Genomic DNA, 22,343 nt, shown 5'->3' with positions numbered 1-22,343 from the left:
GGCGGTACAAGGACGGGTGGGTTGTAAGGGAAACCTTGATTTGTGTGAAAGCCGCTTCATGTTCTTCACGCCACTCAAACTTGTCCGAATCCTTGAGTTTCAAAAGCGTAGAGAACGCCTTCATTTTTCTTACTAAATTAGCTATGAAATGGGGGAGAAAATTTATTTGGCCAAGTAAAGACTGAAGTTGCTTTTTGGTCGTCAAGGGTGAAATGTTAATGATTGCGTGAGCTTTGTTTTCATCCACCTCTATGCCACGATGATGCACAAGGAAACCTAAGAAATTTCTAGCTGATACACCTAAGACGCATTTAGCTGGGTTCATTTTAAGGCCATGCTAGCGCATACAAAGGAAAGCTTGTCAAAGGTCATCTAAATAGGTTCAACGGCGTTTCGGTTTGACAAATACGTCGTCGACATATACCTCTATGATTGTACCAATCAGTTCATGGAAGATGGTATTCATGGCACGTTGGTACGTGGCACCAACGTTTTTAAGGCCGAATGGCATAACTACCCATTCGTATATCCTAAGTGGGCCCGGATAACGAAAGGTAGTTTTGTGAACATCAGCTTCAGCAATAAGGACAACATTTCATGATTAGCCGCGGCATCAATTAACAAATCTGAAATTGGCATCGGATATTCATCTTTGGGGGCTGCCAGATTCAAATTACGAAAATCGATGCAAATGCATAGAGCGTTGTCTTTCTTTAACACTGGTATGATATTTGACAACCATTCGACGTATCGAGATGTTCGAATGAACCCGACTTTTAAAAGCCGAACTAGTTCATCTTTTATGCCAAGTTGTACTTTGTTCGAGAATCACCGAGAGGGTTGGCGAAAAGGCTTACAACCAGCTTTTATGCGTAATTCATGCTCGGCAAGGGTTTGATCTAGACCAGGCATCTCATGGTAACTCCAGGCAAAACAATCTTTAAACTCGTTGAGTAATTTACAAAGTTTAGTTTTAATGGATGGAGGTAACAATGCATTAACAAATAACGGTCGAGGGTCATTGGTCATTCTAACATTTATTTCCTCTAATGGTTCTTTAACTTAGGGCCGACTGTCTTTGAGCTCAGCCAGGGCAACTTGAACTTTATCAAAGGATAGGACGGGACCATTATCTTTTTCTACGAGAAACTCCACGAGGTTTACGCCTGAATTTGGCCCTTTGGAAATAGTATACCAGTAGGCCAACAGTCGTTCTATAGTAGATGAAACCGCGGCCCAGCGTTCGACGTGTTTGGTATCAAACATTGGGATTGGTAATGAGGTTAGCCAACCCGAGTTTCATCTAATCCTGTTGAACAGTCTCAGTACCAACCTTGTTGGCTTTTTGAACTGAAATCTGAGTCGGCCGTGCTTCATCATTAAGACCGTGCAAGGTTATGCAGCCGACGTGGTTGTCGTAGTAATGTGCTTGGATCATGTTAGCTTTGAATGGCTGACTATCGGCCTGATGAACCACGACCAATTTGCTGTCCCAGAATATGAGGACTTGATACAACGATGAAGGGATACAGCCTGTTTGATGTATCAAATCCCAACCGAGCAATGTGTTATATTCAATCTCCGAGTCAATGATGAAGAATGCAATCATGTGATTACGACCTGCGATATTGACTTCTAACGGAAGTACCCCCTTGGTTTAGGATTTGTCTTCGATGAAGCTAGTCATGGTGAATCCTGATGGGATAAGTTCGTTGTTAGAGCGACGTAATGCTTTCATGATGGATATGGGCATGATGTTGACCGTTGCTCCGTAGTCGATGAAGATTTTAAAGACTGGATATCATTCAATGTGAGTTATGACATACAACAATTTTAAATGATGGAGATTGGCTCAGGAAGAGTGGGGAAACAACTCGACAAGAGCTGCTTTGAGTTTGCCTTTTTTGCTTACTTGCTCGTCTTCCTCCATGATGACAAAGTCGACTTGCGTTGCTTCTTCGGCAACCACATCACCATCCAAGAAATTTGGTTGGGATGTTGTTGGCTAAAATTCAGTCGGTAGAACGTGGACCATGCTAATTTCTATGTTGTCAAGAACTGAAAAGCCCATTGGGTTATGGTCGTCGTCTTCCAGACTATCGAGCAAAGTGTCCTGTTTTGAAGTGTCCTCGACTTGATCATTTTTCTTTTCAAGTAATTGTTCCTGTGGTGCATCCAACATTCCCGTTTCATTCTTATTGCTATCCCCAATTTCGCTAGACGTTGGAGACCGATCTCGTCCTTGCGACGCCTTACGGGCACGCTCTTGATAGGCAATTCTAGCATCCCTCATGTCTAGGTAAGCATTTAGCCATGCCACGTGCTCTTTCTCATAGGCCGTCAGGCCGAAAAGAGACACGGTTGAGAAAACTTCAAAATGGTATGGTAAATATTGGAGGTCTACGAGGGAGAAAGGAAGCTCGGTAATATCTATATCAGTATATGGGTCGACTTCGAAGCTGAGAACTTGAGCTTCTTGTATATGTTGGAACATGGCCTTTATTCCCCGATCAATAGTCTTTTGAATAATCTGCTTGATATTAGGGCAAGTTCGCGCCAGGTTGAGAACCTCTTGACATGCCTTTGGTGAGCCATATAGGTCATTAGTGAAATATTTCTTGTGAAATTCCCACATGTACTCCAAGGCTTCGTCGAGAAATGGGGGGTGTAAATTTCGTCGAACCTTTATTAATGGCTCTTGTGAAGGCAATGGAGGAAATTTGCTGTCCACTTCCTTCTTGAGATGTTCAAAATGAGCCTTCATTTCCTCAGGCCGGAGAAGAAGTTTGATGCATTTCTCAGACTCTTCTATCGTGGTCTCAAAATTTTGATTGATCACCTTCTTTCCGTGAAGTAATTCGGCCATGATTGCTAGGGGATGTCAATCATCTTTGTTATCTGTTATTTCTTTTGGTTGCCATTTGGTAGCCTGAGTCGCTTGTTGACGGGCCATGCAATCTATTCGCTGGCGCCGGCGTTTCTACGATATGGAGAGTGCGGTATACACGTCGGTAGAAGAATTGTAACTATACCACCATTTGTCGTATAGCTCAGGTGGCTTGAAGGTATTTTGGCTCACGGAAGAACTTGAGCTTGCGCGTGTTGGAAATGTGCCCTAAAACCAATCATATGATGATACTTTACGGACATTTCAAACTAATGTAGTTTAAATGTAAAGGGCAAAGATTATTGTTTGAGCCGTCTCATATAAATGTTATATGCTTAAACGATAAGTCCAAGGAATATGTGATTGGAAGAATGCGATCTAAAGAAGTTAGATTCATGAGACCATTCTTTCGTTGACACATCCTAAACGTTCCTGATCATAGGATTGTCAATTGGGCATTGACAGTCCGTTAAGATCAGTACGTGCTATGTCTTCTCTCAGGGAGAGTGACTAGTCTCGAGTCATTGGTGTGTGTGACATCAAGACAAGTACGTAGGTGCTCAATAGAGAATGAGTTCACTGAACACGATCAACGAAGAGTTCTCATATTCATGTCACATGAGAACTCATGGTTGGGATAATGCAAATTAGTCTTTTGACCTGAGGCATCACAGTTGTCTTGTGGTTAGGTCCTTAATCTTTGATTATGTCAAAGTCACTCCATAAGGAGGGTGTCCACGGCATCGTTGGGGTTAAGCCACTTAGCCATGGAGGCAAGTGAATGCGCAACAAGGGATCTCTAACCTTCAAACTGTTTGAGGGAGAATACTCTATGATATGATTAAGAATCTTTGGCCAAAGTATGAATGAGATTTAGGAATGTGTTCCAAATCACATTCAAGGTAATCATATAAGCACAAGACTCACATTGGATAGTAGACATGAATAAACTATCAAACCAAACAATGTGGTCAAGAGTATTGTATTAGAGAAAGACCGTATTGCATTTGTAATCCTAAAACTGAATAGGTTCTCCACCTCTTCTGATTAGCTTGGGTAACCATGACATGCTGCTAGGCATCAACCATGGTTTGTGGAAGCCCTAAAAGTGTATTATCACTAACGGGAGAATTGAAAGTAAGTTTCAATTCACAATCGATTTGAAAGAGTTTGAATCGCCCACTGCCTCGCTAAAAGGAACCTAATGGATCGTACACCATGTAAGGTAGAGATTGAAGATTCAACGGAGATGAGTAAGAATAATTAAATGGTTTAATTGTTTATGGCAAGGATTAATTAATATGATTATTAATCAAACGAATAAGTTCGTTAAAAGACCTCGGGATAGTTTTGGACCTTAAGGCCCAATGGGCTTCGAACGTCAAGTCCATTGACTTAAGTTGTATGACAACTTAATGAATAATGATTCACAAAGGCCCAAATAGCCCAATAAATCCCATATGGCCGGCCATTTAGAGGAGGGTAGTGAACTTGGCTTAATTGCAAGTTTGCCACTCCATTGTGAGGTGGTATAAAGACATCTTTATAGCCATTTCATCCTAAGGGTTTTCTTAGGAGTAAAGATGAGAACACAAACCTCCCTTTGCTCTAAAAGAGGCCGGCCACCCTTGAGGAAAACATCTAGCAATCTTACTTCCTCAAGGTCACTCATTTCTTCTACAATATACCTTGGTGTGGAGACTTAGAGGTTCTCAATTTTGGGAACTTGGAGAAACCTTTTCATCCATCCAAATCCATGGATCTAAGATGCAAGGAATGAAGGCCCTCTCTTTGGGTGATTAGCCTTTGCTTATGCAAAGAGGAATCTACAAAGGTATTGATTTCTCAACTCACTTTGTTTTGAGTTGAGTCTTGGTTCACCTATCTACTAGGCTTTGAAGTTCATGGGTTAAGTTTTGTTTTTGAGTGCATATAAACATGATTCCGCCTTTTAATTGTTAATTGCATGTTGTTGATGTTGCTCAAATGAACTTGTTTTTTCACAAATCTTCCTTCAGCGCGCATAATAGTCCTCGTTATAAAATGGTGTGTCGAAGCCAAGGCGCAGTCTGGTCGAAGGTTGCTCATAGATCTGTGTCTGAGGGCTGAGCCTATCGAAAACTCTCTAGCATTGTCCTATGCCGAGCACCTTTTGAGGTGTCGTTGCGACTATATGAGGCTGCCGTTGTATTATAGCCTGGGGTGGTTTCTCTTTTGGCTTGGTGAAGATGACATTTGCCTTACACCGACTACATAAAATCGCCGGTCCATCCGCTTGTTCTGCGTTTTAGAGTCTGACATGGGCTCGACAAAAGCTGGTCTTGAAAAATCTCTAGGCGGCTTGTTTGAAAATAAATCAATCTTGAGCCGTTGTTGAGAGTTCTGCTTTGGGACGTGTTGCATTGGAACGAACTTGGTCTTTCCTTTGCCCTTGTCTTTAAGCAGATGAGCATTTACCATGTTTATTGTCGCCGTAGGAAATGGGTCAATGTTGATGCCTATTTTCTTTTCTGGAAACTTGAGTTTACCATTGTCAATCCAGCTTTGGATGGTGTCTCGAAACACGACACAGTTGTTTGTTGTGTGCTTGTTCGAGTTATGGTACTTGCAATACGTCTTTCCTTTTAATTGTTCGGCTTTGGGGATATTATGCCTAGGCCGAAGTTTGATAATTTTGGCAAGTAGCAGTTGATTGAAGATGGCGTCGACCTTAGTAATGTCGAAAGTATAAACTTTCGCTGTTTTGATAGGAGACTCTTCAGGGGCCGAGCGAGTCTTGGCATCTTTGGGATTGGCATAAGCCAACGCCTTGCATATATATGGTTTATCGATTATTATTTCGGCCGCGTCTTTACTGGCATATTCTTTAGCTTCAGCCGACGCATAACTGACCGTGGGGTTTTTGTCAATTGTTCCTCTGGACGGGGAGTTCGAAGTCTTCTCTTCTTAGAGTAAATAATCGTATTACTCAACATGTTGAGCTAGTTCGTACATGTCACGGAAGTTTTTCCCCAGGAATTTCTTCTTGTACTCCACATCCAACCCATTCAAAGCGAGCCTAACAAATTCAACTTCAGGGAGAGGTACTTGGCACCAATTTTTGGTCGATTTAAACCTTGTAAGATAATCCATTGATGACTCATCAGATGCTTGAACCATCCTGGCCAATGAAGAAACTGACATTTCCATCCCTAGCAGATAAAATTGCTAATGGAATTTTTTGACCAGTTCCTCCCAACTTTGGATGGAGTTAGGTGGGAGGTTGATGTACCACACGAATGCCAAGCCTGTGAACGAGAAGTTGAATAGTCGCAATTTATGGAAGTCACTATCAACATCTCCACATTGTGCAGTGAACCGAGCTACTTGTTCTAATGAGGACAAGGACGATTCTCCACCAAAAAGGCTGAAATCTGGGATCTTAAAGCCTTTAGGATATTCGAACTTCTCTACATAAGATGAGTATGGATGGATGAATTTTGGAAACTTCGGCTCCTTTTTCAAGGCTGAATCGATCATTGTTTGGACCTCGATCATATCAATGGATGTTGTTCTTCTCTCTAGTCGGATTCGTCTAATCTATTGCTTGATCCTTTTCTTTCTTCCAAGTCGATCATTTTGAGCCGAGCAGATCCTATCTCGGCCTGTATCGTTTATAACAGATTACTCTTAAGTGGAAGTTGTTGGGAGCGATCAATGGGTCCACCTTCGTAAACTTTACTAACCAATAGTTCGAGCAATTTCTTGTGTAACTCGCCATTACTGCGTATTACCTCAAGTATGATTTTTACTTCTCGACTAAAATTTTGAGATTGCTCTTTAAGTCTTCTTTGCATCACGAGCTTATCCGCTGAGACTAACTTCCTTTTCTCGGTGTGTCGCATTTGTGGCTTCGGGTGTGATGGCAGCAGGAGGATTCTATGCTTGTGACATGCCATCATGATCTGGGTTTTCGAACATAGGTGGAAGGTTAGTCGCTGATTTATCCATCCTTATTTCCTTTTTTATTGACTGTGTCTCAATGTTCATGAACTTCGTAGCTTTAGCATTGAGTCCCACTCGGTATGCCAAACTGTTGACCCTAAAAACTACCAAGCCTACGTGGCACGCAGGCCATGTAATCAATAAGCTAATTACGTCCTTCAGTTGTGTGTGAGGCGTACCAACTCGTCTACCGAGCTCGGCCGAGGAGTAAATGGTATTGATGTTGCGTCGAGCGCGTTGCTGACTTCTTAATCTTGTGACTGCGATCGAGGAAGGAACACGTCTCAGCCTTCAGGTTCTAAAGCCTAAAGACAATGCTGCTAGTTCTACGAAGTTCAATATCAAATTCGGCTTTCAATGTGCTGAATGTAGTAACCTGTAACACCTCACTTCGCCGAGAAGGCTAATGAGATGACCTCGGCCAATAAGTAATTAGTCGGCCGAGAAGCAGTGCTGTTTATCCAAACTGAAGGTGCTCCTTGATCGGCTGATTCTACAGCTCTAATGCTATTTATCTAAACTGAAGATGTCGTTTATTGCCTTCACAGTGCTGTTTATCCAGACTGAAGATGTGTCGGCAGGAAAAAGAAAATAAAAATCTCAAGATTGTTGAAAGGTTTCATGTAGAGAGTTTGCACAGGGCAGTTTGTGTGTTGAATCGGAGAGGCTCGAATGATGCACTCCCTTTTCTATTTATAGCAGTGAAACCACTCTTGGCCGAGTTAGAACCACACTCGAATTAGGACTCTTTATCCTGATCTAACTAGGACTCGGTAAATCCTAATTGAACTAGGACTTTGAACCCACCTTCATAATGAACTAGATTCATTCCTTGATTCACAGTGCCTTCAGCTTTAACACCCCTGGTGGTACAAGGATTCAACCTTCGCCTTTATCCAAATTCATCCTTCTCACAAAAGGACTCGACAACCCTCAATACCTAGCCGGCCCATGATACCCTCGGAAGACCGCCGGACCAAGAGTCTCAGCCTAAATTGTCATTTTGGGCCCAAACAATAATACTTAGAGAGTTTAAACTCGAATGTTCTCGGTTGAAAAGTAAAATTCTAATCAATAGGACAATTCATTATTTATAATTTTTTGTATTGATGGCAAAATTTATATTTCTCTCAAAAAAAAAAAAAAAAAAAAAAGGCTTTAGAAAAGAAAATATTTTTTTTTCCTTGGGGGAATATAAAGACAAAAGCATGATTTGTTGAACGAAATGTCGATTGGATCACTTTTTGTCAATTTCGAATTAGACTAAAATTCTTCTATTTTATCACTTTTCGTTAGAAGAGATTTACATGTCTTATATTAGAAATACAAAATATAGTATCTAAATCTTACTAAGAGATACTGAGAATGGGGTGAAATATATAACAAAAAATTGATTCATCAACCACCACCTCAATGTTGGATGAATGGCCTAAAAGGCAATCATATGAAGATAAAATTTTAAGCGCGATACCATTAATTAGTCTATAATCCAATCAAGGGGCAAAACCACTTGAATATTAGGAAATTAATATAAAATAGTGTAGTTTAAAAAAAATGTGGAAGACGAGGGGGAGATTTTAGGTCCCGTTTGGTTTTATTTTTATTTTTATTTGTTACCAAAACTACTTCATTTTAAAGTTAAGCAATACAAAAGTGTAAAATATCGTATTGATTTTAAAAGCAATAGTCTTTAGAGAACAATTTTTAGAAGTAGCATATAGGAGCGTTTAAAAGCTATTTTCATAAAAACTGAAGTTGAGCTTTTCATCAATATTTTGAATTACTATAATAATTTTTAAAAATGACATTATTTATTATTCTACACACATTTTATCCTTTGGAGATAAAGTGATATCACCTACTACTAAATACTAACTTTACACCACCATCGCCATTACCACCACTATAATTGCCACCACCACCACAATCGTCATCACCGCTACCATTGCCACAAAAAACAATGATATGATACATTCGCATTCAATCTAGATACTTGGTGAACATATTACATATTCTTATTCTTCATTTACAACCCTTTCTCTCATTATCTTTTTATGTCTAATGGTTCAAACATCAACGAATGCGAAAAGGAAATAAAACCCAATCTCATGAGTTAGGCCATACCTTCAAAATTTTACAATAATTTTCATAATTGCGGTACATCTCTCAAAGATGGTATAATCTCCAGCACTACTCAGAAGAAACCAAACCCCGCAAGAAAGAGTGGAAAAAAAAAATATGTGCAACAAATGAAAGAAAAAAATAATAGCACAGTACAACATTTAATTACATTTTCAAAAGATTCAATGTAAAAGGGTGATGATGAAGGAAGATTTGTGAAAAACAAGTTCATTTGAGCAACATCAACAACATGCAATTAACAATTAAAAGGCGGAATCATGTTTATATGCACTCAAAAACAAAACTTAACCCATGAACTTCAAAGCCTAGTAGATAGGTGAACCAAGACTCAACTCAAAACAAAGTGAGTTGAGAAATCAATACCTTTGTAGATTCCTCTTTGCATAAGCAAAGGCTAATCACCCAAAGAGAGGGCCTTCATTCCTTGCATCTTAGATCCATGGATTTGGATGGATGAAAAGGTTTCTCCAAGTTCCCAAAATTGAGAACCTCTAATGATTCATCACCAAGGCATAATGAAGAAGAAATGAGTGACCTTGGAGGAGTTTGATTGCTAGATGATCCCTCCATGGTGGCCGAAATTTTAGAGAGAAAGGAGAGCTTGTGTTCTCATCATTTCCCCAAAAATAACCATTAATGAATTTTAGGCTATAAAGTCCTTTATATAGTCCCTTCAAATAAGTGACCTAATGGACCAAAAGCCCTATTCTTCTAACATGGCCGGCCTATAGGTTTATTGGGCTTTCAAGCCCTTTGTTTATTCAAGTTGTCATATAACTTGAGTTAATGGGCTTGACATTCAAATCCCATTGGGCCTTGCGGCCCAAAACTAACCCGAGGTCTTTAACGAACTTATTCGTTTAATTAATTAATCCTAGCCTTAGATAAATAATTAAACCATTTAATTATTCTTACTCATCTCCGTTGTTTCTTCAAACTCTACCTTACTCGGTGAACGATCCATTAGGTTCCTTTTAGCGAGGCAGTGGGCGATTAAAAACTCTTTCTAATCGATTGTGAATTGAAACTTACTTTCAATTCTCCCGTTAGTGATTATACACGTTTAGGGCTTCCACAAACTATGGTTGACGCCTAGCAGCATGTCATGGTTACCCAAGCTAATCAGAAGAGGTGGAGAACCTATTCAGTTTTAGGATTACAAATGCAATACGGTCTTTCTCTAATACAATACTCTTGACCACATTGTTTGGTTTGATAGTTTATTCATGTCTACTATCCAATGTGAATCTTGTACTTATATGATTACCTTGAATGTGATCTGGAACGCATTCCAACATCTCATTCATACTCTGGCCAGAGATTCTAAATCATATCATAGAGTATTCTCCCTCAAACAGTTTGAAGGTTAGAGATCCCTTGTTGCGCATTCACTTGCCTCCATGGCTAAGTGGCTTAACCCCGACGATGCCGTGGACACCCTGATAGAGTGACTTTGACATAATCAAAGATCAAGTACCTAACCACAAGACAGCTGTGATGCCTCAGGTCAAAGGACTACTTTGCATTATCCCAACCATGAGTTCTCATGTGACATGAATATGAGAACTCCTCGTTGATCGTGTTCAGTGAACTCATTCTCTATTGAGCACCTACATGCTTGTCTTGGTGTCATTCACACCAATGACTCGAGACTAGTCACTCTCCCTGAGAGAAGACATAGCACGTATTGATCTTAACGGACTGTCAATGCCCAATTGGCAATCCTATGATTAGGGACGTTTAGGATGTGTCTACGAAATAATGGTCTCATGAATCTAACTTCTTTAGATCGCATTCTCCCAATCACATATTCCTTGGACTTATCGTTTAAGCATATAACATTTGTATGAGACGGCTCAAACAATAATGTTTGCCCTTAATATTAAACTAGATTAGTTTGACATGTGAAATGTCCATAAAGTATCATCATATGATTGGTTTTAGGGCACATTTCCAACAATCTCCCACTTGCACTAGAGCCAATCAGCTTAGTCATCAGTGATGATACCTCTTCTGTAGTCATTTCATAAATGGCTGAGTAGTAGGCCTAGACAATGGATATCTATATGTTATCCATAGAAGCAACCTTGAGAATAACGACGTCACCATTATACATGATTCTCAATCATGTGGTTCAGTCTCTCATTTGAGTTCGGACCTTGATGAGACCTTGATTCCCTGGCTTGAGCTATCGCCCCATTAGTGTCATAACTTTCTGGTTGGAACCGAATGGAGAGTTCATAAATGAACTTTCCCATCCAAACAACAATGTTGTAAGCTTCTATATGGCAATATATTTTGCATACTTGATGGAACACATTAAAGTCATTACTTTTAACGTTTCCACCCAAATATCTCTTTAGTCATAATAAAGAGATATCTCATTATCACTTCATTCATAATGAAGAGATATTCTATGATGGATTAGATTCATAATCTAATACATTTACGCTTCCATTACGTTACTCTAATTCTTCCTCATTCTTGAGGAATCCATCCTTAGTATTTCTTAAATACCTAAGGATTCACTTGACAGTTGCCATGGTTCTGATCCTGGGCTTGCACTGATATCATCTTGTAAGGTTCTAGGTACAACTTATATCAATGTTTTCATACAATATGAAATACATAAATCACCTTTCTGCGTATGCATAAAGGATTCTATTTACGCATTATTTCTTTGGGAGTCACAGGGTACATTCCTTTTGAGAAGAACAACTTCCTAGTCTCACTAGTATTGTCATTTCTAATTGAAGTTTATCATCATATGAGAAACTTCCTAGCATCTCTTGTCTATTTTAGGGATTGATATAATCCAATTATATCTTGAAATCTATCATTATAGATTTCCATCCCATGTATATAGACTATGTCTCCCATATACATTCTATCATTATAGAATGTTTAAAGTCATAACTTTAACGATGAAGAATTCCTTTCATTTTCAAAATTAATATATATCATGTACATATATTCAAATTTAGGAATATGATTAACTCCCACTAATCTTTTGTAAACCTAGTAAACAAAAGATTCTTTTACATCTTTATGAGAAATCAAACGATTTGATCCTTTTTCTTATAAGATGCTTATAGCTCCCACTAATTTGCTGAGATTCATGATGGATGGATCTCTACAACTTATATGTCTTGTGATTCTTAGTTTTAGACATATATTATCAAGACTATCTTGATAATGGTTTCGGAAACCCATATTATGTCCAAACATTGAATCACCATTTAGTTGTTTCTAGCAATCTTCGAATTAATTGAAACTAAGACTATGTCAAAGACGGTTTCTTCAAAGTCAACCATTTTCTTTGAGTGTAGTCACCTTAAGCTACCGATTAGCTATTAAGGTTTCATTATTTCGATTCAAATGGTACTTTACCATTTCCTTGAGTATATGTCATATATATACACTCAGTGTAGTCATAAGGATTTTCATTCTTATTTCTTTCGAATTAAGAGGTGTAACTCTATGACATAGTCATAAAGTTCAAACCATTCAACTGAGACGATTTATAAATCCTTCTCGACTACCTTGGAGCTTGTGGTGTAGGAACTAGGTTGTTATTTTTGTTGATCATATCAAACAAATATTGCTTATTAGCACACAACCCCAAATCTTAACATGTTTAAGATTTGTCTTTCTTTCCAACTACATCTTATGGAGTTATGAAAATTTTGGAAGATCTTCTAATTGACAATCATATTGTTTTTAGAAGTATATATATATCCTATATATGGGTAATAGATAACATCCAACGAACTAAATTTTATTCAAGTTCGTTCTTCTCCTAATGGAGAAATTCATTATCTTATGATGCTATTTTCCTTGATATCTTTCAAGGAAACTCATCTAAAGTGTTATCTTTCCTTGGATCAAATCCAAGGAGGTAAATACTTTAGACGTCTTACTTATCAACTCACATTTCTTGAATTCTTTGAAACCTTTTGCAAAGTATTCGGACTTGTGTTTATTCAAAATAAACTATAGTCCAACCGAGAGTGATCTTCGGTGAATGTCATACAACATGAAGTAGTATTATGTTGTGGATAAAAGCCACTAACATCTAAGTGAATTAATCTCAACAACTTTGTGATTCTTTCTTCTTTCCAAAAAGAATAAAGATTCGAACATTTCGCCTCTATACAATTTTAACAAGAAGGCATTGGATCCGGATCTAACGATCCAAAGCATCCATCTATTACCAACTCGTAATTTATGTTTTAGAGGTGTCACAACTCAGTTGGGATTAGTCACTCCCTTGCAACCTTTTGGGTTTTAAGCATCATCGTATTCTAAACAGTTAAACTACCACATCATCTCTACTATAGAGACAACCAATTAAATTACAATAATCTAATTATTGATTAATAAAGAACAATGTTTTGTCAAACAAAACATTTTATCCATCTCTACTATAGTGACGGATTTAAGTTCCTTAAAATTGGAATGTAAAGACAATCTTTAGTATTTTCCAATTTCTTTGGTAGTTCATATGAGGAAGTAAGTACAATCCGCTTTCGCAGAGATCTATATTTTATTCACTTTCCGAATGTGAAGTACTTTCTCTTCTCTCATTAATCTTCTACTTTTTATTAGCACACTTTTACAACAATTGTAAAACATAGTTACTAATACAGAATCAAACATTCAAGTAGAAGAACCAACTGTTTTGAATTATTCAAGAACATTTTACAACACCTTCGAAAGGTGTGTTCTTGACACTTGCAAGACATTTCTTGCAAATACCCCTTCCAATGTCCATCCTTTCATAAAGAAAGTTTGTTCCCTTGGAGTTATTTTGCCTTCTTCATTTGACTTCCCTTTTGATTACAATAGTCATGGTCCCTAAACTCCCACTATCTCTCTTGAAACTTATTTCAAATGTGTTATACACATCAAACGATTTGGAGAGCGTGCGGTTATTGTTCACTATATAGTTTACAATAAACTTAGTGAACCATTAGGATAGGGACACAAAGGTGAAGTCCTTGCCTAGTTTCCGTCTCGTTAAGTGGTTTAACACTTCAACACTCAATGATTCAAAATCATCATAAGTTCATATAAATGGACTATTTTTGTCAACCAACCATTATGTTCTAAACATAATAACAAACTTTCAAGAGTTGTTCAAGGCAACTCTCATTTCTTCATACAACAATTTGTAAGTGAAGAATCATGGCACATAAAGTGTCCATGCCCTTGTGCTTACTTCTCAAGTTCCTTGTTCGTGTAACAAAGAGACAAGCACTAGAGTTTGCATTGTCCTCTTCATGGTAGACTTATCTAACATGTTCTTCCATTGGTACATTATCAATAGGAAGATTGTGAGGATGAGACTACTTAGGTACTTTTACAATCCATTCAAGACAATCTATGGGATTGTGATACCAAGTTCGGAAACTAAAGCGTTCGGTTTTTCTTTGTCAAGTTTTGGATAGCGTTTGCAAATATATTGGTAAACAAATACATAACGAATATAAATTGATTGATTTTAAGCCATTTGATTCGGGTCTTTAAATCAAATAGCACCACCCACTATTTTTGGCAAATTCCATATCCCTCATCGGAATTCGAGAGTTTTGTTGAACTCTTAGTGGGGTATGGGAGACTCACCATTACCAAGCCCACCTCACGATGATACGATATCGGTTAGCAATAATAATAATGAGAGAGTACGCTTACTCATTTGCATCTCTTGCAAGTACCCATCTTATTTGGCCTCTAGAGAATGTTGCCTCACAATGATATGATATCGGCACCATTGCACTTAGTTAAGTTATTCCCACCATGCTTAGTTCATGAAGGGGTTCAAGAATAGCCTCACAATGATATGATATTGGCCATCCTCGTTGCCTACACTCACCTCATCATATGCGTATAGACTCCTCCTGAGTGTAAGCATGCACTTTGTACTCCCCCATGATAGGGTGAAGCCGGTGTACAAGTCACAAACGATTGGAGCCTACCACGGTGGAAGGCCACGAAGAGATATTCAAAGCATCTCTCGCTTATCAACTTAATATTGATTTGGTTGAGGGTTTTTAGGTCTTATCACATATAAACATACATTTTAATCCAATTAAAACATTTTGGTCCTATTACAACTATTGGTCCATATGATTGATTTAGTAGTATACAATACTCCCACTATGCTTTTAAAACGGTTTTTAAAGCAAGACTATATGATACTACTAACATAAGATTTGCATTCATTGATGGACTATATAGTTGCCTTAGGGCCTTAGGATGACTATGAACCTTTGATTCGATTCAACACGAGCCTAGTGTTGAATCTCGGTCTAGGGATGGTGATTGATTTTAGTTACGCGTTTAATCACATTAAGGCGTGTTGTCTTATTGGGCGTTGGACCCAACTACTCCAATTTCATGCATATCGAATAAAACAAGAAAAGAGTACTTCAAAGTAAATAAGAGCTTATGCTCTTTTACAACAATTGATCAAATCAAATTACTTTAAAGTAAAGAAGAGCTTATGCTCTTTTACAACAATTGATCATATCAAATTACAACCAAAATTTAATCTACACATTCCCATGGTTCAAACAAATTTGAAATGGCCTTTCACATAGCTCAATTATAGTAGGCTTAGGTTCATAATCACCCTTTCTTTAATTAATTAACGCATTAACTAATTAAACTTGAATGCAACATTTTCATTTGGTTTTTGTATCCATAGAATTGATTTAAATGAAGCTAAATGAAATGAAAATCCAATTCTCATTTAAAGAGACAAAACAATTTTGTTCTCTACCTAATTTGGGCCAAAATGCTATGACCTCAACTTGTTTGGGCCATAGTGCAATTAACCTCAACTTTTGGGCTATTTTGCAAAAACTTAAACTTTTGGGGTCACTTTGTAAAAACACAAAAGTCCACTACTTCATGTAATTACAACTAGAACCCAAAAATTTCCACAAAAGCTAAAACTTCATTAAAGGAGCAAAACAATTTGTCCTTTTAGTGATTTTGGACCTTTACGTAAAAACGTAAACTTTTGGGTCAAATTGCAAATACACAAAAGTATCAAAACTTTATATAATTGCACAAAAGCCCCACAAGGACCCTAATTGAGTAGGGTGGCCGGTTTTGAAGCAAAGTAATAAAAAAAAATTTCAAAAGTTTTTGTAAGTGGGGTGTGTGTAATGGAATAAATCATTACACACCTACCCACTAAAATTTCTTTAATTTTTCAAAACAAATATCTAAGATATTTAAACATAAGAAATATTTCAAAACAAAAACTTTATGAAATAAATCAAAACTTTGAATCAAAACACCAAACCTTTTGTTCTTGGCAAGAACATATCAAGAACAATGAAGAACATTCATGAAAACCCATAAGAGCTCCATGAACATTCTTCACCCAAAAACATACCAAAACCACTCAAACTTAAGGGAAATAACATACAACCATACTAGGGTACATAGTGTGACATCCCGTCCCGGAATTATCGGAAACGTACGTGTGAAATTACCATTTTACCCCTAGTTTGTTTTTGTTATGTTTTTGGTTGTTTTGTGTGGTGTTGGCCAGAGTTGGACCACACACACACACACCCTATCCCTATCCCTCACCCTCTGTCATTTTCTCTCTCTCTCTCCTTCCCGTGCTCCCTTTCCTCTTCTTCTTCAAACAAAAAACGTACGGACACTCACACAACCCCTCAAACCTGGACAGATCGAAGGAACCAAGGATACCATTGAGCTCGTGAGGCTGTGGGGAGCACTGTGGTATCATTTTCAGGTAGGGAAACCACCATTTTCACATCGATTCGAGGTTTTCCGATTTGAGCACTATTCATGCAAACTTATTCTAGCTTGTTTTTGGACTTTTGAAGCTTGTAGTTGTGTTTGTGAGGTTCCCAGGAGCTTGGGAGTGCTTCGTTGGACAAATTTGGACGTCGGGAAAGCTTGGTTCGAAGTTGGCCGAGTTTTGGAGTTTTGGACAGGTGAATTCTCGTAGATTTTAGCCTTTAAAACTTGGTTAGACGTGTTCTACTAGTTCTAAGGGTTAAAATGGTGCAAAAATCATGAAAAACGGTTGAAAAACGACCGAGAAAACCCAAGTTGCAGGTTTTCCGGCGACGGCGCCGGCGAGGGGGACTGGCCGGAGAAGAAAGGGGAATATTCCGTTGAGTTTAACGGAATATTCCTAACGGACGTGACGGCGTCAGTTTAGGTTTAACGGAATATTCCGTCAGTTCAACAGAATATTCCTGACGGCGTCACTTGACGCCGTCAGTGTGCCTGGCACGTGGCCGCGCGTGGGGGCGCGTGGGTTCCGTGCCTGTTTTGGCGCGTGAGGGCGCGTGGGAGGTCCAAAAATTATTTTAAAAATATGGGGGTGATCGTGAGGTTGTGTAGATCACGTTGGTATATTCATTTGTCCATTTTGAGCAATGTATGAGAAGTTATTTTGAACGGACGGTTATGTGCTTTAAAGTTAACGTTTTTATAGTTAATTCGCATATAGGTGACACGTATCCCGAGGACGAGCGTGCACATTCGAGGCAGGGGGGCTACGACCCTTCCACATACCAGTGAGTGGGCTTTTGTTTTCCGTATATACCTATATACATATTATTTCCCAGAATTTAGTATGAATGTTTCGTTATATGCCATTCCTTTTATGTAATTAGAGGTTATGCATGATTAGTGGCATATACGTTAATTATATATTCAATTATGCATATGTTATACATATATATGTTGGTGCTGTGGAGGCATAGGTAAGTGCCAGGTAAGCGTTATTTAACGATTGCATTAAATAGCTGTCAGAGATGCTTAGAGAGCTCATAACCTGCACCCCCGGTGTTAGTGCTCCCGCCCAGAGTAGGGCACAGTCCTTCACGTGTCGTTCACCTCTTGCACCATACGCTCAGCTTGGATCCAAGTTAGGTGCACAGTCTTTTCGTACAGACCACTATAGGTGGTTCCGACTCGTAGGTGACCCGCGATTATTCGCACAGCCTTCACGTGATCGTAGCACTAGAGCGTTCATATGTATTACACCCAGTCTTGTCGTACAGACCATTATAGGTGGTTCCGACTCGTGGGTAGGTTTAGTGATTGAGTTTGAGATTTGAGCTCTAGATTCAGCCGTACAGGTCACTTAGGGGACTCCGGCTGCCAAACTATTATGCTATTGATGTGATTTATACCTGAGCACTTGCATATTATTATGAGGCTTGAGCATGGCGGCATACCCTTGAGATTATTTGGCATATTTATACCTACGTATATATGTTTCTTTTCTGGGAAGTATACAGGTTTTACAGCGAGGGGTTAGAATGTATTTTATGAAATGGTTTTCAAAGAATTTGTTTTTGCCCACTCACGCTTTTGTTTTGCACCCCTCCAGGTTCTAGTAGCTTAGCGGGTTTGGTGGTTTTCTCAGAGGACGTCCCGGCATTTCTGACAGACATTCACCTATGTAGGGTCACCTTCGGGTGCACTATCGTTGTATCGTTTCTTTTGGACTGCTGTAGGCTTGAGGCTCTGAATTCAGCGATTTACTTACGCTAGCACACACTTTATCACATTCTATTTGCTAGTTTTAAATTATTTGTACTTTTATATTATTGTTTTTAGCTTCCGCACTGTGCACATGGCTACGTCACTTCCACGTGACGGCCAGCATGCCCTGGTCTCGGTTGGGGTGTGTCACATAGGGGTTCCAAAAGTCACTTTAAAACACTTTTAACAAGTCAAACAAGAACCCAAAAATCCACCCTTTGGATTTGGCCGAATTTCCCCAAAAACATGGCACCAAATTTTAGCTCCAAAATTCATGCTCATATGAACTACATCTACAACATTTGAGATGGCAAATTTTCTAACAAAATTTACATTCAAAGAAGCAAGAATAAAGCTTGTAACAATTACAACATTCAAATCACAAACTATGAGCTACAAAACCCAAAAGGATTCACCAACTACTAGACTAAGGCTCTTGATACCACTTGAAGGAAGATTTGTGAAAAACAAGTTCATTTGAGCAACATCAACAACATGCAATTAACAATTAAAAGGCGGAATCATGTTTATATGCACTCAAAAACAAAACTTAACCCATGAACTTCAAAGCCTAGTAGATAGGTGAACCAAGACTCAACTCAAAACAAAGTGAGTTGAGAAATCAATACCTTTGTAGATTCCTCTTTGCATAAGCAAAGGCTAATCACCCAAAGAGAGGGCCTTCATTCCTTGCATCTTAGATCCATGGATTTGGATGGATGAAAAGGTTTCTCCAAGTTCCCAAAATTGAGAACCTCTAATGATTCATCACCAAGGCATAATGAAGAAGAAATGAGTGACCTTGGAGGAGTTTGATTGCTAGATGATCCCTCCAAGGTGGCCGAAATTTTAGAGAGAAAGGAGAGCTTGTGTTCTCATCCTTTCCCCAAAAATAACCATTAATGAATTTTAGGCTATAAAGTCTTTTATATAGTCCCTTCAAATAAGTGACCTAATGGACCAAAAGCCCTATTCTTCTAACATGGCCGGCCTATAGGTTTATTGGGCTTTCAAGCCCTTTGTTTATTCAAGTTGTCATACAACTTGAGTTAATGGGCTTGACATTCAAATCCCATTGGGCCTTGCGGCCCAAAACTAACCCGAGGTCTTTAACGAACTTATTCGTTTAATTAATTAACATATTAATTAATCCTAGCCTTAGATAAATAATTAAACCATTTAATTATTCTTACTCATCTCCGTTGTTTCTTCAAACTCTACCTTACTCGGTGAACGATCCATTAGGTTCCTTTTAGCGAGGCAGTGGGCGATTAAAAACTCTTTCTAATCGATTGTGAATTGAAACTTACTTTCAATTCTCCCGTTAGTGATTATACACGTTTAGGGCTTCCACAAACCATGGTTGACGCCTAGCAGCATGTCATGGTTACCCAAGCTAATCAGAAGAGGTGGAGAACCTATTCAGTTTTAGGATTACAAATGCAATACGGTCTTTCTCTAATACAATACTCTTGACCACATTGTTTGGTTTGATAGTTTATTCATGTCTACTATCCAATGTGAATCTTGTACTTATATGATTACCTTGAATATGATCTGGAACGCATTCCAACATCTCATTCATACTCTGGCCAGAGATTCTAAATCATATCATAGAGTATTCTCCCTCAAACAGTTTGAAGGTTAGAGATCCCTTGTTGCGCATTCACTTGACTCCATGGCTAAGTGGCTTAACCCCGACGATGCCGTGGACACCCTGATAGAGTGACTTTGACATAATCAAAGATCAAGTACCTAACCACAAGACAGCTGTGATGCCTCAGGTCAAAGGACTACTTTGCATTATCCCAACCATGAGTTCTCATGTGACATGAATATGAGAACTCCTCGTTGATCGTGTTTAGTGAACTCATTCTCTATTGAGCACCTACATGCTTGTCTTGGTGTCATTCACACCAATGACTCGAGGCTAGTCACTCTCCCTAAGAGAAGACATAGCACGTATTGATCTTAACGGACTGTCAATGCCCAATTGGCAATCCTATGATCAGGAACGTTTAGGATGTGTCTACGAAAGAATGGTCTCATGAATCTAACTTCTTTAGATCGCATTCTCCCAATCACATATTCCTTGGACTTATCGTTTAAGCATATAACATTTATATGAGACGGCTCAAACAATAATGTTTGCCCTTAATATTAAACTAGATTAGTTTAACATGTGAAATGTCCATAAAGTATCATCATATGATTGGTTTTAGGGCACATTTCCAACAGATGACACACCTTGATCGGAGTCGAGGCATGCTGGTCGACACCTGAAGGTGACGTAACCAAAAGAAAAGTGATGCATAAAATATGGATAAATTTAAACCAAGCTAACATTTATTTAAGCTAATAGAGTGTGCAGTGGGAAGAACCCATAAAACATAAGTAGTCATAGCATAGATGACAGTACGTCCTAAGTAGAGTAGTCGAAACTAGTTAAGGCACTTATTACACAATCGGAAATAAGCTCCTACATTTATGCATGGAAATGTCAGAACCGCCAAATATCTCTTGTACGCCATAGAGAATTTAGCTAACTAAGTCTTGGAGGGGCGAAATCATAATATATGCTCTAGTCCTACAATCATGTGAAGACTGGCACTAGGCACTTCACATACGAGTCCTAGTTGCCTATTGCAACCTAGGATATGACTGGCACCTACAATGGATCCAGGGTGAGCCTGCGATGCGATGCGATGCGAACATGCACGTGAAGCCTGGCCTTGGCTCGGGACAAGTACTACACCGGTGCAAGCATGCATGATGAGCAAGTATAATGTATATGAACATGCCATGACATTATATAAATCTCAACAATATAATAGTATTTTTAAAATTAAATAAATCATGGCATGATAGGCATAATATCAATTCCAAAGCATTTGTGGAAACCATAAAACTTTATATATATAATATATAAAAACAAATGCCCACTCACTGATACGTGGTCGGATCGTAGTTTCCTAGCCTTGCTTGACCTCGTACCTCCTCAGGATAATTCTCTCCTATATGTGAAACAACTATATTAATTAATTAATTAGGACATACACTAAAAGCCTAGGAAAATCCCCCATAGTTTGCTCAAACGGAGGGTTCAAATATACGAAAACATTCCAGTCGACATCAGGAAACTGTACAGTTGACCACGCGCCAACACGAGGTTTCACGCAACGCCATGCACCGCCAGGTCGCGACCATATGCGCCCACACGGTGGTAGATCCCAAGGAATATTCTGTTAAATCTAACGACGTCAGAATATTTTGTCAACTTAATGGAATATTCCTCCTTCTTCTTCGGCAGACCTCTGCTGCCGTCCACCGTCTGGTTCGTCGGAAACTGGAAAATTTTGCCGAGATTTTTGTAAAAATTTTAAAACTTCATAACTTTCGCATTTCTCAACCAATTTCAACGTACTTTATATGGAAATGAAGCTTGGGAAGAGAAGAACATGATTTTACCTTTTAAAAGTCCAAAAAGTGGACATAAATGGACTATATATAGCTCAAAAGTCTTAGACCTAACTCCAACTTACCAAAGCCGCGTGTTTACACGTTGGCTCGACTTCAAGCTTAGGCTAGGGACCCCAGGGAGTTGTGTAGTTGCATCTAGACCAACCAAAACCTTGTGACTTGAATGAAAAGTCGTCAGAGAACTTACACCTTGGTCAGAGGTCCGAGCTACTTCGAGTTGGAAGCTCAAAACTCATCATTTTAGAATCGGTTAATACAGATGAACTCATGGTGATAAGGGGAGTACAATGGTAATGGTTTG

At 38.7% G+C, this 22,343-nt stretch overlaps 1 long non-coding RNA gene across 1 annotated transcript; it reads left to right on the top strand.

The window, feature by feature from the left end:
* Nucleotides 1-16,877: 16,877 nt before the first annotated feature.
* LOC148691542 (uncharacterized) lies at nt 16,878-18,469 on the top strand. The gene is made up of 3 exons (XR_015955295.1): nt 16,878-16,995; nt 17,505-17,586; nt 18,408-18,469. It is a non-coding gene; the product is annotated as an uncharacterized LOC148691542 (long non-coding RNA).
* The last annotated feature ends 3,874 nt before the right edge of the window (nt 18,470-22,343 follow it).

The sequence above is a fragment of the Pyrus communis genome, chromosome 13 (genome assembly GCF_041283825.1).
Source record: "Pyrus communis isolate YQ-2024b chromosome 13, ASM4128382v1, whole genome shotgun sequence".
NCBI classification, from domain to species: Eukaryota; Viridiplantae; Streptophyta; class Magnoliopsida; order Rosales; family Rosaceae; genus Pyrus; species Pyrus communis.
Note: the sequence above shows the minus strand (reverse complement) of the source record. Positions and strands in the feature narration are given on the sequence as shown.